Raw genomic sequence first — 18,474 nt, forward strand, 5'->3', positions numbered from 1 at the left:
TTGGTGAATTAATTAAACTTTATTAATTTCACTGAGGACCCTGGCATCTCAGTGAGTCCACGAGCCGCTGTTTGGACACCCCTGATTAGCCCTTTCTTTTACCACAAGTACTTTCCACGGATCCCCCTGTAGTCAGTGTTGCAGTGAACCACTCGCCCCCCCCCCTTATGTCCGTCGGAAGGAGGAGTTTAACCCCACATTGTCTGGGAGGAGTCCGCAGTCTCTTGGCGCTCCGTCCCACGAACGTTTGGTCTGGAAGCGGAGGAATCGTGGAATTGCGCTCCAAGAAAATCCGATTTTTATGAGTCTATTAAACGCAACAGCGGCTTATTAAGCGGCAGCGAGGAGGGAAGAAGAAGTGAGCACTTGTAGAAGTATGTTTTACCAGAGGAAACATTAGCTGGTAAGTTCCCAGCGAACTTAGTCCACAGTCACGCTGGATTTAAAGGGCTCATTCGTTCATTTCTGTGCGTGCGCTTTGTCTGCCGCGACTCCTGAACGCATCTTTAATCAAAGTGTCCGCACAAAGTTTGTCTGTTTAACTAAAGTTTCTGGGTGTTTGTGTGCAAATCGGCATTTAATTCACCAGTGGCTTCTCATTGATTACTGTGAGCGGCAAATCTCAGCTGCAGCAGCTGTGACTGAATTCATTTTCAAGCAAAGACATGTGATTGTCGCCGGCGATTCTAATTGTTTCATGGTGAAAGGGGTTTTATTTTGAAAGGACGCCATGGGCCAGTGTATAAAAAGTACAGTGTAGTCATTCATCGGTGTGTGTTGTCCCATAGAGACTCTCCTTTATATCTCTAATGATCAGATACTAAAACTGTCACTGTCCTCATTACAGTGACATAGATATGAGTTACCAAGTCTTTTGTGCCATGTCAAACATAATTTGGGGTGATAAATAAATTGCATCCTGTCAGCATGATGAGCAAGGGAAATTAATTAAAACATTAATTAAAACCAAAGGTATCTGGGCGTCATTCCACTCTCACAATAGATCCCTGAGCGTGGAGATGTTCAACATGTAGCCCACACCAGCGTCAGTGTCTGCTTATTGCTTCTCTTTCTCCCTCCTGATTTATGAGCTCAGATATTGGGACCCTTGGTCATTCTGCTAAATGTTGGGGAATGTTCTGCTGTTGTGTTTGGATGTGATTTACCCTCCGCTTGTATTGTTGTTTGGCCGCGTGCTGGGGTGGAAGGGCCACATACAGAGGTAACAAAAGGGCCCCGGGACCCCTGGAGTGGAGGGTCCGCCCAGGGCAAACAGGCCCAGGGAGCAGGAGGAAGGAGCGGGCATGCCTTTTGGCATGGCGGGCCCTCTGTCATGGAAACCCACACGTGAAAGTGTCAATCTGACTGTCCCACTACCTTTGTAATAGTGAAAACACAGGCTAATGTTTGACTGAAGGAGGCTGGCCGGCCATGCCATTGATCTGTCTGAGGGCTCTGCCTGTCCAACAGTCCGGCAAGGAAGTGTGATATTTAATGGGAACTGGTTGGTGAATGAATGATTAGGAAGTTGATGCACTGTAAACGATTACTAATCATTTACTTGGATCATTTTTAACCAGGAATTAGGCTGAGCCCAACATGAGCGCAAGAGAAAAGAATGTCCTCTGTTTATTTTTCTGGAGGGGGAACATGCTGTGTGGTTTATATTTCGTCAGGCCATCCAGCCCACCCCCCCCGCCTGTTTAATGGACTATACAGAAATGGTTATTTACTTACATAAGTGCTGTTGTTCTCATGTGTTCACCCAGTGTTTCTTTTTTTTTTCCTTCTGAGATCAGTAACAGAATGACCATGTCAGAAGCCGTGGCACACCATGCATGCTTTTGCCTTTGCTGTTCACATTTTTGCGGCAAAGAAATCCTCCACCACAAAGAACACTATGTTTTTACTACTCTGTTTTCCCCCGGTTTGGGACGAGGTCTACAACCAGAGTGATACTGACTGAGTGTGGCCCGTAATTTCCTTTTAGTGGAAAACATGATAGTTTGCTTGTTCACCCTCTCCCTTTGTCACACGGGTTATGCTGGCAGGACTGTCAGTAGTCAAAGTTGTTTACCAGTGACAAAAAGGAGATATGATGCTACCCCCCCCGGGTGGCACAGAGAGAGTTGCTTCACAGGCATCTACTACTCATCTCTTGTCTAATTTAAGCTGAAGGGCTCAGTAACATCGTGACATCATTACTGCAGGAACTTCCCTCATGAAGTGCAGTTTGTTTTGAAGTCAGGTGATAAACAGTGTGTAACTTTGGAGTTCGTGCAAAGAGGAACAATTTGATTGTTGTGGAAAAATGACTGGTCTTGTCATTGATACTTTGATGCTCCGCGCTAACATTTGCAGCCGTAGTCTAGTAAGAAACGTTGAACTGCTCTCCTCTCTGCAGGCCATTTCAGAAGGCTGTGTGCGAGAGCCTGTCGTCGTTAATTCTGAAGTGCTAGCACACTGGCTGAGAAACGCCAATGTTTCATGTCTTCTTCTCTGCACATTTTTCTCCATATAAGGTGGCGTGCATGTGACTTATCAGGCACGGGTAACATCTGTGCTTATTGTCACACGGGAATGAAGGCCTTACTGTCTCTAGGTACTGAGGCACTGCAGGGGGAAACCACAGGGGCTCCACATGACTGGTGCACCTTCTAGACAAAGGGATTTGAAATGGATCAAATTTAAATTAAAAAATGTTCTCTTTTTATCCGTTTCCCAGCACATCCGCTCCCTCGATTACAGTGAAATGTCCTTTCAAGGCTTCTGTTTCAATATAGACGGGCCAGTCAGACGAGCACAAATGTGGCTGCATGTTTCTATTTCTTACTTCTGTGGTTGAGATTATATTTGGCTTTCAAAGTGTTTGCCAGTAGTGTACGGCCAGCGGCGTCTGGAGTGATTGCTATAAAAAGCAGGTGAACTAAAAGCTGGCGTTGACAGCATTTTGGCAGAGACTTCTCATTTGCTACCGCATTTACCAAGACGCCAACCAGAAGACACGTGGCTGGATTTGACCCCCTCTGGGAGCACACAACTACAGGGCGAAGAGCTATCACAAACGCACCAGTGACTTCACCCGTCCTGTCGTGTAGTGGCAGTTTGGACAAAAATAATGAACCCTGAGACTAAAAAACAGCAAAAAGGAGACCCTGTGTACCTTGTGTGCTGCATTATTCAGTGATTCTGAATTTAACTTGTTTTGCTGTGGCTACGGGACTGGCGGACACACAAACACATACCCATCCACTTTGAGGGATTTGTTCAGTCAGCTGCACTTTGTAATATCTGCTCCAACATGAGATCCCCCGCTCTGCTGCACAAACAGGAACCTTCTGTCCAGCTCAGCAGAGCGACGTGGCCATATCCAGCTGAACCGACGCGCTCGTTCATGCTCCTTAACAGCCCCACCTCCTGGACCTTTCGAGGAGATTAATGCACGGGTCATAATTGAATCACACTCCTTCTGGGTCACCTGCGAAGCCTGGAAGCTTTGTAAAGAAAACGAAGGCTTAATGGCGGTGGGTGCTTTTTACAAACGCGTCAGATGGGCTATCAGATTAAGAGTTACCGTGCAGCTGATTGGGTTGTAGGTGAAGAGGGGAGTGCCAGACTTTCATCATCGACCCAAAGAAATAACTGCAAGACACGTCATTACCATTTTTTTTTATTGATGGTCGCATTAATCATATGGCACATGAGGCAAAAAGCCCCCATGGCAGCAGTTGAGTAGCAGTGCATGTAATTCCTGTAAGCCTTCCAGACGACATCCAGTATTTCAGTCTGGAAAAGGTGCTCTGTCAGCACTTTGTACCCGACCATGTGATTTACAAGCCTTTGTACTAGAAGTAGTTTGATTATTCAAATGTATGAACAATGGGGTGGATAGGATGAGGAGTATTGGTTAGAGAAGCTATTTGCTGCTATATTGATCGCCGTATGGGACTTGATGTCTTGATAGTCCGGCTGCTGTGGAGAACCCCGCTGGAGCGTGTGCGGCCTTTTGTGCTCCAAGCATATTCTTTAAGCACACTGCTGCAGTTTGAGCCTCAATGAATTGATTTAGAATTCAAGCTGCAAACAGACAGGTTGCATTATGTCTCTCATGTGCATGACATTTGGCACATTCTTCAGGGAATCAACAGCCCTGATTGTATGGAAATACCCCATTCTGCACCCCCCCCCCCTTTGGCTCTAATCCTGCTTACCGGTCAATCCTTATAACAATACAAATTGAGATTGATCTGCCCTACTTCGGCCCAGTAGCCACAAGGTCTCACTTACTATCCGTGCCCTTTTGGAAAGGCAAACACAGCTGGTGCTACAGGCCAAAGTGCTCGTTGCTTGGATGTTTAGTTGGCGCCATGTGTCTTCTGTTGCCTCCATGATGGATGGAGTGAATCCTGGGTACACATTTAGTCCAACACATCCCACCTGCTCATCAGTGGGTGGAGACTGACTGTCTCATTGTCTCTGATGAAAGCAAGGAAGCCCGCCCTCTTCTGATGTGTTTGTACAGCACCTCAAGCTAAGAGGCAGATTCAGCTAACACATTCAGAATCATCCTCTGAATGATCAAAGCTGTGTTCATCTCCTTGAACTGCACAGTACCAACATGGAAACATGGATTTTCTTATTATCCATGAAACATTGATTTGCTTTTTATAGGTTATTTAGATAACAAGCTTCGGCATCATTATGATCAGCATCCCATTACGACATGAAAAATGAATCTCAATACCACAAAGTTTTTAAAGAACAGATGGGAAAGAGTGTTGTGATGTGCACAAATTCATTGCCGACCATACATGGACCCATCGGTGTCTAATAGTCCATCCATCACAGTTTACCTGCAGTACCCATATATCACTCATCACAACACAAGACTGCTATAACTCTGCAGTCTTACAAGATATTGATGTTGTTTCCCTTCTTTTGCTTGCTCAGTAGCTCATTTCAGTGAACTACACGGGGCAGGACTTGCCCTCTTCTGCTCAGTTTCCTGGACTTTGTGACAGACGTGAAGTGCTTTGGAGGCTCTTTGGCAGCCGTTTTATTTGTGTTATGTTGAAGAACATTCTCAGGCTCATTAGCGCTCCTTTCCCTGTCCAGCCCCCTCCCTGCTTTAGCAGTTCATGGTTTGATCTTTGAGCAAGATAAGCTATTTTCTCCACTCCTCAGTCTCCAGGCTTTGTCATGTTGGTTCACTCATTTGGCGTCTGGCCAGTGTAAACAGAGCCAGGGTCCTGATTGCTTTAGGTCACAGGCAATTCTGGCATCCACTCAGTGAACACGCTCAATTAAAGCTTTCTTGAAAATTCTTTTCTCCAAAGAGGTAAATGTATCCAAATAACCTGTTTCCTGGGGCGATAATCATCGTCAAGGCTTATTTGGCTGACAGGCCTCAGCTGTCAGTAGGAAAAAGGGCATGTGAGTGGAGGAACTCACTGTTAAGCGAGATAAGAGCAAAGAAACAGTAGTTTCATCAGTTTTTGGACATCTATGCCTATCCATGCAGCACATGCTCAGTGTGAGGAAAGGGAAGCCAAGTGGTGCATCGGCCAGGAGAGCCTGTGTGTGGGCTTGCTTATTTTTACAGCACCCTCTGGATGCCAGACTAGCCCCTCTCCGTTTCTCACTAAAGTCGACTTGAGTTTCCTCATTGCCCAGAAACGTCCAACTTCACTTTTCTTTGCTCCGCTAGCGCCAAGACATGATCTCCGCTTGGCTGTTACATAAGAGCTGTTTAACTCAGGGTTCACTCTCTCTGGCCCAGGGGGAACAACTTGCTCACACTGCCTGGCTAGGTCTCCATGCCACCCTGGCTGCACAGTCCACTGCTCGGGTGGTTTTCATAGTTGATGGGTGCAGGTGCGAAGGCAGGTGCAGAGGCTCATTTAGACTCTTCTACCCAGCGAGCCTTGTACAAATTAGTGTTAGGAAGAGAAACTTTTTTTCAGGCGGAAGGATTTTCTTCACTTTCTGTAACTTTTTAGGAGCTAAAGCAAGTTCTTTTAATCAATGTTGCTTCCCAGTTATTAGTGAGGTCAGTTTTGCCATCAGCTCACTCCCAACACAATGCACATGGGCACAGCATTTGTACAAAGTCAAGGAGGTCAGTCTCATGGCTGGTACGTTCCTCCGTGGGTTGATGCTAAGTCAAGCAGAACATGCAGAGTGCAGGTCTCTGCTCAGTTTGCTGAGACCTGGGACAGTTTTGCAATATTAATACGTCTCCTTCCTCAAACGGTGTTACAGCAGATGCCACTAGGCTCTCATAAATGCTGCTTTTTAAAAGTTTTAGCAGTCATGCCAAAGCGGGTTCACAGCCATGTCAGAGGATTATTAAAGCTTGCCATTTGCAGCAGCTCAGTGCAATGCCACTGAATCTCTGATCCTTGGTGTGATATTGGAGAGGAGATGGAGGACAACCCGTTCACCGGGCTGCCGTAAACACGGCAGACACATGTGTGTGCTGTGTGTGTACAGAGGGCTATTAATGGTATTTGACATTCAGCTGTCATTGGAGAAGCTCGCTCCTAATTTGTCTGCAGCTCGATCCTAATGTTATTAAAGGTGCTGGAGCCAAGAAAGTGAACTGCTTGGTTTATAGACCCCCACACTGATCTGGTCCTGGTTTCCATGTCGCAGCAATACTACATTGATCCAAAAAGCTTATCAGAGAGAAGTTTTAGAGGTGCTTGGTTTTTAACCTCGCGACAGCGCGGAGCTTGCAGTTTCCCCCCTTGCTTCCAGTCTTGATGCTGAGCTAAGTTAACCGTCTCCTGGCTCCAGGTTCATTTTCACAGACATGTGACTTGTATCTTCATCTAACTCGAGGCATGAAAGGAAATAAGCATGTTTTTCCAAGATGTTGATCTATAAATATTAGTACAACCACAGTTTTCTAGTGTATGTGTGAAAACACTTTTCAGCACACAAAACAAGATTTGTTAAATACAGCGAAATGAAAGCAGCCTCATGATGCCTTCGGTTAGGCCTCTTTTATGTCCCAGCCACGACACTTTATGCAAGGGCTTGTATGGGTCATCTCACTCAACCCCTCAACCTCCCTTGTGGTTTGATCCACTCAGACCATTGTTGGCTTTTCCAGATGGATCTCCCTGCATGTGGATGTGTGAGCACGCAGTCTCTACAGTTTCAACTGGCACTCTGTGGTAAAAGGGGAACGACTGACTCACAACTACAAGGGCTGTGCACATGAGAGAACCAGTGTTGTACAGCAGCGTGTTATATTGCATTCTCTCTAGCTGAATAACAAGAACTTTGTGTTACACGGCATAACTCTCTCACGGCCATCATCGTCATCCGTGTTGATGGAATAGCTGCGTGTTAACCACTCGTTGGTTTGACAGGGAGGACATTTTGATCTCCATCTCATCTGCTCTCCTGGTAGGAATCCTTCTGGTAGCATATCAAAGAAAAATAACTTTGAGAGATGTTGCATTTATTTTACATCCAGCAGCCACCCTTTTATATAGTCATTGACATTCGCCTTGCATGTGACAGGATCAGGTGTAAAATGAATGCGAACAGCGGCGAAGTCATTCATTATAAATCATTTCCCCTTTGGAGGGTGAAATCATTTATTCAGTCTCATGAGGTTAGTGATCCAAAGAGCACGCCCTGACTGGTGACTAATAGGTGGCTGATGTGTCACTCAGCTCACTGACGTCTGCTGGATACACTTTGGTGTCTAGGCTGTTGCAATTCACCCTCTGCGTCAAAACAAACAAGTTCCAGAAAGCTTAATTTCACTTTTTTGCCTCAGGATGCCTTGGATACAGCATGACAGTTTTCATCAGGGATTGCCAATTTCCTCAGTCCAAATGTCTGTTTCTGCCTGGCAAAGACCCCAACTGAAGAAGAATGACTTTAATAACTGATATTTTCTCGAAGTTATTTTGAAAACCATTCTTGTCTCTTTAGGCGCTGGTCCTGCTCCTCACTAGTAATTTTGTGTGTGTGTGCGAGCGAGGGTTTTTGTCTCCAGCGGCAAGCCCTGTGGTCTGCTCGCGTGGAGAAATCGGCCTCACTGGAAACTTGTGGCTGCCGTTTTTATACTAATAACAATATTATACAGAGCATAGGTTCAGACTGGCATGCCCAGGCTTAAACTAATAATAACAATGTTGAGAAACGCCAGGAACTGGGGTTTCCTGACTGTTGAGAGGATTTTTACAGTTCAGGGAGTTGAGTGAAAGCTGGAGCTACACATGGAGCAACATGTCATGTTGTATTATTAGCACCATGTATCTCTGCGCTCTGTGTTTTTTTTTTTTTTCCTTTCTTTTGATGAATCATTTGTTCATTTGTCCTGTAGATGATGAAATTTTGAATTAAGGAGTAGAAACCTTTGTTAACACGTTTGATCCTCTTTTCACTTGCACTTAATTGACCCTTAAGTCTAAGAGAAAGTCATTGGGCAGCTTTATTAAGATGTGTGTGTCTCTATGGGGGGTTTTCTAATTGTTCATGTTTGGTCCCAGACATGCCTGCTGCTTTCGCTAATCATGCTATCATACAGTGCCACAGGCTATTTCTCTAAGCCAACAAGTATTTTAACAAGCTGGAAGACTTCACTCATTCTTTCCGATCCTTTACCGGCATCCATATCATCATGCTTAATGTCTGGGCGTTTTGGCAAGCCATGCAGTACGCTTTGGCTAGCCACAGGAGTCCAAGGCCAAGATACATGCATTACACATGCATCCACAGCATGAAAAATGTTGAGGGAGTTCAGCACCATCTTCCCTGTGCTGTGCGCAGGGGTACATCAGAGCCACTGTGGTGTAGTCTGAGACAAAACAGCCTCACAGTCTCTGCAGACAAGGCTGTTCAGGTCCAATTATTGAAACCACTATATGCCTCTATGGTCATTATTTGCTGTTTAAAGTGGGCTGCAGTGCATGAGTGTGTCAGAACACCCCGTTCCTCTTATTTGGTTATTTTCTAGCCTGGGTGTCAGAGCGCTCTCTTGATCATCATCCAGGAGTCGGATAATCTATGAATTTCTCGCTTTCCACGGCAACTTTCTCTCTCCCCTTGTTTTTCAACCCTTCATCTCTGTGAATGTGGGTGGAACAGTTGCCGTATCTCCACCAGTAATAAGAGAAACAGTAGAAGGTTTGTAGTCAGCCATTTGCCTCAAGGGTTAAGTATCCATCTCCATTCCTTCTAAACCCACCCCTGCTTAGGAGGAGAAGGCTGTGAATAAATACCAGCCTTGTCCTCTCATAATGGAACAGCTTGACCTTCTGTGACCTCTGCCGGTCAGGAGCATCTGCATGTCGATTCCCCCGGCCTGTCCTATGGGACACCACCGGGCTTTCACATCTGCTGGTGAGCGGTAATTCAATTGGTTGAGGAATTTATTTTACAGAATAAAAATTAAGGACGGGCCTATAATTTTTCAGAGCGACAAAAGAAGCCTGTCAGGTGGAATATGCTGGTGATTTACAGTCTGTGATAGTGTGAAACTACTTGTTTCTCTCTGGGCACTGTGCATGACGAGCGCATAATGAGCGTGGTCCTCATTGATATTCTTGAGCCTCTCTATATGGATGGGATAATAATGAGTTTGGCAGGGGGCCTTAATTTAATCATGTCGGTAAAAGCGGTGCACATGTGGCACAGCTGCTAGCGCTTAGCCGAGCCTTGCCATGCCCTCAGATGAGGTGCCATTGAGTGCCCGCATTGGCTGGTTTCTGTTATCAGCCTTATGAAGCACATTCCTCTGTGAAAAGACTTTGCGGAGCAGGACAAAGGAGTTTGTTCTGCAAAGATTTGTCTGACTTTTCTGCAGCAATCGAATTAGCTCACGTGCTTCTGCATCCGCGTGACTAGAGAAACTGGTTTAGGTGTTTTTGCTGCTGCCAGCACAGGTCAGTCTTTGTCAGTGCGTTTATTTAACTTTCCCAGTTAAACACAGCGCTGCTTGAGTGCTTTGTCGAGCACCTGTTTTGGATTATAGGTCGATAATGGCTCCCAGCTAATTTCTTGTGATAGTTCAGCAGTGAAATCTAATCTCACCTTTGCTGTTTGGCTTCTTTTAGAGTGAGCTTTATAGAATCCCTGCCACGACGTTAAGGGTCAAAATCTGTTTCTACTTGGGGGAAAAAAAAAAAAGATTCAGAGACAAAAGGTGCAAGCCTCACACGTGCACTCCTTAACGTGCACGCTTGCTTTCAATACCAAGCATGCTTTCTTCAAACAGGTTTCACTCAACATTCTACCTGCTCCAGTGAAGAGCACGCTAACCTCTGACACAGTTTGGTGACAGAAACTAGGCCGTGGTTTGTGCAGTGACTAAACGTCTGCTGGAAAAGGGACGAGAAGGCATGCAAAGTTGTGTCCGCACTCAGCGACACACACTCACCACAGGTGTTAAACCTGTTTGTGAGTGTTGGGCTGCACGCTGTGTTGCGTGGCCTTATTACGATATTTCTCACACTTTAAAAAAAGCCGGTGTCCTACAAACAGACACACTTTTCTGGACTTAAACTCAGCTGAACACTAACGGGCACTCGTGGGTTTTTATACGTCCAGGTGTGGTCGTTAGTTGTAAACATTGTGATGTGTAAACCTGATCAGCTTTAATCAAATGACAAATAAAACGTTGGCTTTGTGGCTTGTGTCTGCAAGAAGCTCGGATGTCCGCATAGTTGCTTGCCCAGGCATCCTGTGCAGATATTTAAGAGCTCAAGTAGCCTCAGACACCCACAACTGCTAGCTCCAGTGATGAGTAAAAGGTGTGTGTGTGTGTGTGTGTGTTTGCGCCTGGCTCCTCACCAGCTGTCTCACCCATCATCGGTGCTTTCAGGAGGCTGAGCAGACAGCAGAAACAAGAGGACAGAAACCTCAGCTAGACTATGAGTCTATGAACGGGGACCGATACTGTACATTAAGGCTAGCTGGGCTTGAAGCTGCTATAAAACAAATTGTTTGGTTAATGATAAGAGGAGCAATAGTGTTTCTGTGTTCCTGTAAAAGCGAGATTGCACTAAGCTGGTCTTATTTCATAACCTGTTTATTGCTTCAGGAATATAACCACCTTTGATCAACAGCCAGCTCAGCAGAGAGTAGTAGTTGTTCTCCCTTCCTCTGTGAAGAGCCAGTAGCTGTGAGCAGCTTTACGTCATAGGATGGTTACTTTATGTGGAGATTTACATGAGGTTCCTCTGCATGTGAGCTGTGAGCGAGATGTCCGTCTTAGAGGTTGGATGAGGCTTTAAAGACGTGTATATGCTACATGTGTGTAAACATGCGTATACATAGGCTCCAGGTACGGCGGGACGTGTCTAAACAGCGGTGATTTCACCCGATGGATGGTTTATTTAGCCGTCCAGACTGTGGTCCTGTGTTTACAGGTCTCTGATGTAGGTCCACGACCTGATGCTGACACGGCCGCTTTATCCTGCCATCTACAGCCGGCCGCCTGGCTCCACTCAGCTCAGCCAGAGACGAGGATGTGTGCTTGTCTCACACAGGCTCCAGAGTGTGATCCGAATATTAAAGCCTCTCTGGTGAATCATCACATTCATTTTCATTTGAAACAGAAGGAAACTGCATTCCTGCATTGTCTAATGCCTTTGCAATTTGGATTTGCCGCAGTAAATAAGGTCAGCAAGTCAGCCCAGTCAAGTTAATCCTCCATTCTGGTGAAGAGATGTCCCGATTGTTTGTAGTTTAGTTTTACTTGTTTGAGTTATTTCTGTAAGTGTTAAACTAAATGAATGTTCTTGCGCCGACATGGCCATGTTTGTGCCACACAGACTGGTGTGCACATTGAAGATGATGTTCTCACCAGGTAGAATCCATCCTGAGCACTTAACGGAGACAATCTTTCAGACCTGCCAGTGTGGTAAAAGAAAAGCTTTAATACGGACTGTAATTGCATCAGGTAATGGCCTCTAATGGCCAGCTGAGCATCAGCCTTTGTTATCTATCTTAACCTTGACCAAGATGAGCAAACCAGCCAGACGGGCCCAGACTAGTGTAACCACCTCTAAAAGACTTAAAGCATCATCTTGGTGTTGGCCTGTCAATTTGTCTCAGTTTATGGCTTTAGTAGACATGACTGTGATGAATAGATGGTGGTGAAAGTGCTGAGCTAGTACCAACAAGTGCCATGACCCGAGCGTTGCCTAATTTCCCACCTACTTATCATCATTGCTTTGTTTACGTGTGTCGTCAGTCAGACGGTCTCCTAACCTTTGTGGTCAGGAGAATAGTGCTGGTGAAGAGCGAGCTGAGTGATTCATGTTCTGTTTGGCTTGACTCTGATCTACACTTTGGCCCTTAATAGGCCATAAAAGGAAGAGACATTGCCAGTTGGAGGGCTAGTTTACCATGAACATATGGCTCGCCTTGGCATGGGGAAATAACATTTGAATTACCGAATGTATTAGTATCAACCTGTCCTCTAGCTTTCCAAGCTTAAATCACATGCTAGCGATCCGTCAGCTCGCGCAGTGCCAGCACATTTCTGAATAAACTTTTAGCCTTGCAGCGGGCAGAAGTGGCTCCGGGGGCTGTGAGGGTGCACTGCACACTGGGTGGGGGAGGCCACAAGGGCAAACTCCCTCTGGCGTCAGAGCTCCTCAAGAATGCAGAGAGGGATTAATGCACGTCTGTGGCAGTGATGGATGAGACAAGGAGACACACTCGCTCACTCACACATGCACACACGCACACACACACACATATATATACCAATAGAGCATCTGGATGCAGACTGTTTGGCCCTCCCCTGCAGCAGTACGTGCCAGCTTAGCAAGTGTGTGTGGTTTGTGTGTGTGTGTGTGTCTGCTGGGACAAAGCCAGACTTGGTTGTTTGCCCTACTACCCCAGATAGAGCTGCATTCACCAGCCACGTGTCATTTTGAGTAGAAGGCACAGCTTTTATCATGCTAGTTGATGTCTGGGGCACTTTGAGTGATCTGCTTTGTTCTTTTCAAATCGCAGATGAATCGATTTCTCTCCTGTTGAGTCCACTGATTCATGCTGCATGTGGTGATTTGTGGTTTTGAATGTGCGCCTGCAACTCCCGCTTTCTGTATTTGACCATCGATTAATGTACATGTACACTTCTACCTGCTCCCAAATCCCCCAGTTCCTCATTGTTTCCCTGAAACCTCTGGTGGTTCTGTGTGACCTCTAGCAGCTGGCTCTGTGTGACTGATATTGTACCGCGATGGTCAATGATCTCTGATGGATCACCTTAGGGAGCCTGGAGTGTGTCTCACATGACTGCCGCAGTACACTACAGTGGCTATTGCTATGGTAATGAGTGAGTGAGTCGCGGGCTGATCTTATTAATCACCGGGGCTCACACCATGTAGTGTGTGACAGATTATCCTGCAGCGCACAAAGGACAGCCACAGTCACTTCCAATGGAGATAATGCAGTTTGCCATTGGGCTTAATATTACCTTTTGGAAAGTTGACAAAGAGAAAAACATTTTGTGTTTACTGATGAAGACTGTGATTCAAACTGACCTTCTTGAAGGCTAACAACTAATGTCATTGTTCTATTTCCCTTTCTCCGCCTCAAAGGCGCTTTTCTCTCCCTATCTCACATCGGAGGGGAGATAATTAGGTATCTCTCCTTTCCCTTTGTGCGAGGGAGCCGTCGTGCTTTGCAGCTCCTTCCCCATTCTTCCTGGGCAGGGCTGGGTGTGCGCTTGTTTTCCCAGGAGCCATGGGGTGTCTTATCTGACCCTGGAGCTGCTGCCAAAGACACCATATATTTTGTACGCACTGCATGCCATTCATTCTATTACTTTTACCACCACAGATGGGGACTTACTCTGCTTTAGCTCTGCTTTGAGTGGACAGCGAAAATGGCATGACGTTGAATAAACAACTTGACTGAGACGCTTTGCTGCAGCACAGATGTTGAACATCAGCCAGTCTGAAAGCCAGATACTGTAGCTCTGGATCAAGTTCAAGTACATGCTGTGTGTGTGTGTGTGTGTGTGTGTGTGTGTGTGCGTGTGCACCACTTTGCTGCACAGAATTAACCCTCAAAATGACCTTCTTCTGTCCATTAAGCTGCTTAATTAGCAGAGAAGCTGATAGAAAGCTGATTTGCACCTGCAGTCTTCCAGCTGTTTGCTAGATCTCACACATGCACACACACTCCATCTTTTTGTGAGGGCTGTTAACTCTGATCTTTCCGCCATTCAAAGCACTCACAAGCAAAAGTTCACCCACGCAGATGGCCACTGACACCCCCTTGAGGATGTTCTGGGTCAGTGTCTCCCCTAAACAAAGCATCAGAGGATGTTTGCACCACATTCCTCATCACAGGTTTTTACCACCGGCACGATGAGCAGAGGACAAACTCTATGATGTTTGTCTCTCAAACACACACTAAATCTACACACACACACGTTAGCGCTCTTTTGTTTGCAGGGAGCCTGCACGCAGACTCATCCTGGTTAATTTAGAGTCGTGTTGGACACTCTGTGTTCGCGTCTGACAGGAGCTCCAGTCTTTAGAAAGGACAGCAGGGGAGGCTGGCAGAAAATGGAGATTTCTCTATATGGGACAGAAAGATGAGGAGGCAGAGGAATAGAGAGGTGAGAGGGATAACCTTTGGATGTCATTGAACATGAGACACATTTTAAATATTTCTGTCAATAAAATGGATTGAATAGCTCTATTTCTCAACTTCTTAGTTTTACACTTTGGAGTTTTTTTTCTTTCATGTTGAAAAACGCCTTCTGTCAGCAGTACACTTCTTAATGCGGGTGAGTTCAAATCAAAGCAAAGTTTCCTCTTCACGATAAATCCCACTAATTAAAATGTTTAAGAGGTGGAGTTGGTCTGAGTCGGGAAGCCAAATGCCAAACAAAAGACTTGACCTTTCACCCTGACTGAAAGCACGCTAGATTAAGTAAATTCCATCAGTCTACACCCCCAGTTCATCCGACCATCTACTTATAGTTTCTAAAGCAGTTCTAGACCCTTGATATTTAAATCCATGTTTCTGTATGAGGCAGTATACTAATCTCTGCTAAAGTGAGCAATTAAGATCAATTTATTTCCTCCCAGCGGACGTTTCATTCACAAATTGCCGCAGACCGCCGTCCCCAGTGAGCAGGGTAATCAATGGCATCAAACCATAAATGGCTTCCAGCTACGAGAGAAGCTCCATCATGCTGTTTAGGAGAGAGACAAGAAATATGAGCATGCTGACTGGAAACTCATATTCCTCCCTCCGACTCTTCCCCCAACTCCCACCATTCGTCAGCCCCATCCCACGAGCATCACTCGCCCACTGAGAGCTTTTCATCAGAGACGGATTATTGCAAGTAATTTGTCTGAGATAAAATGTGACATCATTTATGTATTTCACACAAAAAGAATAATTTACGTTGGAAAGTTATGGTGTCTGCCTCTCAGTTTAATGCATAAATGGGATGCATCTGTCCGAGATGCCTGAAAACTAACATGCTGACGCTCGTGTTTACCTCATTCACCATCTTCGTTTAGCATGTTAACATGCATAAAACAAAGTATTAGACAAATACAGGACACGATTTAGTGCACCAAATTTCATGGCAATCCATTCAATAGCTGGTGAGACATTTCATGAGAAAACACAAATCACAGTAGTGCTGGAGATTTATCCTCAGGAGACCATGAATTGTTGAGATGTTTTGGACAAGTTGGAGGTTTAGCAATGCAGAAAGATAATGGACCAGCTCTGAGCCCTGAGGCCGGACTCCTCTTTACTTTTTTTTTTTTATTATTAACCATTATGGAAGCTACTTTATGACCTAATGCTGGATTAACTGTAGTAATTGTGGTCGCAAATTGGAAGAGAGGATTTCTGTGAGGAGGTGTGAGCTTTGTCACACTGCCATTATTGTGTGTGTGTGACAGAAGGCCATTAGGGGTCATCTAGACCTCCGAATCACTGGCGATCCTTGGTGTTTGAAAGCTTTATCCCAAAGCAAAGCTCCGCTGATAAACTCTTTGAATCCCGTGCCACCACTCATACAGCAGCAGTACTCCCGATTTCCAGCATAGGAAAGCCTCTTAGATACGCCTTCACTCTGTATCTCCTGTGCTGCACTTGGTTGCTCTTGAGTAAGATACACATGGGCCGAATGACACACGAGTATCAGTAGTTATCGTGATGAAGTGCAATGTGACCTCCTGCTTCAGTGCAGCAGTTTAAGACATGTGAATGGAAATTATGTTGAGACGTGTGCGTGACGTAGTCGCCCGGAGCTTGGATATATAGAGGGATTTAATTTGGCTCTGGAGAACTTGTTGGGGCCTTAATTGATCTTAATTAGGGGTCAGACCATTTGGCCGTGTGGAATTAGACCCAGCACCTGCTCTGTATGAATATGCATCGTCCTCTCTGCCTTCTCTTTCTCGGTGCCTCGCTCTTTTCATGCCTCAGTCTCTCCGAGCATGTTGTTGACCAATCTTTTAGCTGCCTCTATCGAAAGCCAGACAAAGGGCTTTGAGGGGAGCGCAGACTGGGCCACGAGGACCATTGTGTTGTTAACAATGTTGTGTAGCTCTGGTGAACGTTGCTGATATTGTGTCGTGGAGCTGATGTCAAGCAGCAGGTTCCACAGCTGCTCATACAGCGTGACATGGACATGACTTTGAATAGCTGCTCAGGCACAGATGAATTTCTAGAGAAGAACCTGATTTAATATTCCTGTTACATTCGCTCTCGTGTTTTCCATTTGTGTAAGTGGTGTTACGTGTCCCTGAAAACCAGTATTATTCACTCAGTTCCTCTGGAATAAACAACTGGCTCACGCGAGAGCTTGGAGCGGCTTTAGGATTCAGTCTGGCACTATTGGTCCAGTCCTGATGCTGTGTTGTGTTCTGGTCTGGCTCTCTGACTGGGTCCAGTATGACTGTGCGACCACAGTTATGTGAACCGTGGTCCAATGGAGGCCTGTGTGTGTTTTTGGACTGACGGCAGTCTCAAGTTCGTCTTAGTCACAACGCTTTGAGTGCATTTCGGAAATTCTAATTCCATTTGACTTATGTTCTTACATCCCAGAAGCTTTCAAACAGCTTAGCCATGTCGCTAACTCTGTTTCTCCTTTGTAATTTCCCTTTTGGCCCCATTCTTTTTCACACCAAACCTCTGTCTTCACTCACTGGATTTTTTTTCTTATTCTCTGGCTCACACTCACTCATGCATACACGTATATATACACACACACTCTCCTTTCTGTATTTCCAGTAGCTGGCTGCCTCCGTGGCCTCCTCCTGGGGTCATTGTGGTATTTAGGGTCAGACAAGAGCTGCAGTCATTGCGCCCTCCCCAGTGCCTCCCAGGCAGCACTGCAGCCAACTTACGCCAGCTTGTCTGGCCCAATCGCCTCAAACAGCTATGGAAAACCGCCTTGGCTGTAACAAGCCCTGCATCCACCTCCTAGCCAACGGAAAAGCAGGATATAGGAAAAACAACACTGTGGAGTAGTGGAGACTGTAGATGGATGAGAGCTATAAAACATCCTTGCTTCTCTTTCTGAGAGAGCTCTTCTGTTGAGAACTTTTCACTTTTTCCTCCCAGCTCCCCTGCTTTTCCTCTTGGCGCTCCGTTACCCAGGGTTACCCTGGGAGGATTGTGATTCGCTCTTGCTCTGAAGCCGAGAGGGAGTTTCCACGTGTCCTTCAGTGTGTCTGGGTGTGTGAGTCAGATGTGGTGTGTATGTTGCTTTAAGACTCAACGAGCCTTCACAGGGAGAATCCACTTTGAGATCAGACAACACCAGCTAGATTTCTCCTTTGCAAGCTGTTCAAAGAGTTCTGAGATTAAAGCCCGGGCCACAGAGGTAAGGGATGCTATGGGCTCTCTGTGTTTTATCTTTCTCTCCCTTTGTTTCTCCTATTTACTGGATTAAGAGGAGGCTGGGGTGAAGAGGTTGCATTGTGTTTCCTATTGTCCAGATCCACAGGTGTGGGTTGTTCTGTGTGTTTGCATGTCTGAGAGCTGTTTATTTCCCACCTGTATCTCTTAGATAGCGGTCTGTGCTCTAGTTTTTATCTCTAGTGTATGGCCTGCCTTGCTGTATTCGCCTGCCACATGTAGCCTTGTAAATGAAGACACAACAAAGTGAGCCTCGACAATCTCAGATTTTATCACTCCTGCTGATTTGTGTTTTAGGGTTGTCAGCATTTTATGCGTGACTCACATTCACTGAGAGTAAGTGAGTTTGACTTACCACCTTGTCTAAACTTTGAATCTCATGCTGAAGTCCCGGGATACTTGCTCAGTGGAAGCACATTGTATGTAACATTTTCATTTCTTGGCATCACTCTGGAATGACAGTGGCATACGTCTATAAATCTTTCAAAAGGCTGCCATGTCATTTTTGGTTGCGAGCCAGACGCAGAGCTTCTAAATGCATAATGAAAAAGTCTGAAAGACGGTTAACAAGCACTCTGATGGATGTTTGGT

The 18,474-nt window shown here is 45.7% G+C and overlaps 1 protein-coding gene across 1 annotated transcript in view; it reads left to right on the plus strand.

The window, feature by feature from the left end:
• The first annotated feature begins 277 nt into the window (after window positions 1-277).
• The window catches only part of LOC139212380 (rho guanine nucleotide exchange factor TIAM2-like), a 67,964-nt gene continuing 49,767 nt past the window's right edge, over window positions 278-18,474 (plus strand). The window contains exon 1 of the mRNA XM_070842919.1: window positions 278-403. The gene's annotated coding sequence lies outside the window, so the exon portion shown is untranslated. The remainder of the gene's footprint in view (window positions 404-18,474) is intronic.

This window comes from Pempheris klunzingeri, chromosome 13, assembly GCF_042242105.1.
Source record: "Pempheris klunzingeri isolate RE-2024b chromosome 13, fPemKlu1.hap1, whole genome shotgun sequence".
Taxonomy (NCBI): domain Eukaryota; kingdom Metazoa; phylum Chordata; class Actinopteri; order Acropomatiformes; family Pempheridae; genus Pempheris; species Pempheris klunzingeri.